Source organism: Physeter macrocephalus, chromosome 19 (genome assembly GCF_002837175.3).
Source record: "Physeter macrocephalus isolate SW-GA chromosome 19, ASM283717v5, whole genome shotgun sequence".
Taxonomy (NCBI): domain Eukaryota; kingdom Metazoa; phylum Chordata; class Mammalia; order Artiodactyla; family Physeteridae; genus Physeter; species Physeter macrocephalus.
Genome location: NC_041232.1, coordinates 55,005,850 through 55,006,532, shown reverse-complemented (window position 1 = coordinate 55,006,532; position 683 = coordinate 55,005,850).

Sequence of the window (683 nt, the reverse complement as noted above, 5' to 3'; positions counted from 1 at the left end):
TGAAAAAGAAGTGAAGGAAACAATAGCAAAGATCAATAAAACTAAAAGCTGGTTCTTTGAGAAGATAAAAAAAATTGATAAACCATTAGCCAGACACATCAATAATAAAAAGGAGAAGACTCAAATCAATAGCATTAGAAATGAAGAGCGAGAAGTAACAACTGACACTGCAGAAAGACAAAGGTTCATGAGACATTACTACAAGGAATTATATGCCAATTAAATAGACAACCTGGAAGAAATGGACAAATTCTTAGAAAAGCGCAAACGTCCAAGACTGAACCCGCAAGAAATAGAAAATACAAACAGACCAATCACAAGCCCTGAAATTGAAACTGTGATTAAAACACTTCCAACAAACAAAAGCCCAGGACTAGATGGCTTCACAGGTGAATTCTATCAAGCTTTTAAGAAGAGTTAACACCTATCCTTTTGAAACTCTTCCAAAATGTATTGGAGAGAAGAACACTCCCAAACTCATTCAACAAGGTCACTATCACCCTGATACCAAAACCAGAAAAGATGTCAAAAAAAGAGAAAACTACAGGCCAATATCACTGATGAACATAGATGCAAAAGTCCTCAACAAAATACTAGCAAACAGAATCCAACAGCACATTAAAAGGATCATACACCATGATCAACTGGGGTTTATCCCAGGAATGCAAGGATTCTTCAATATA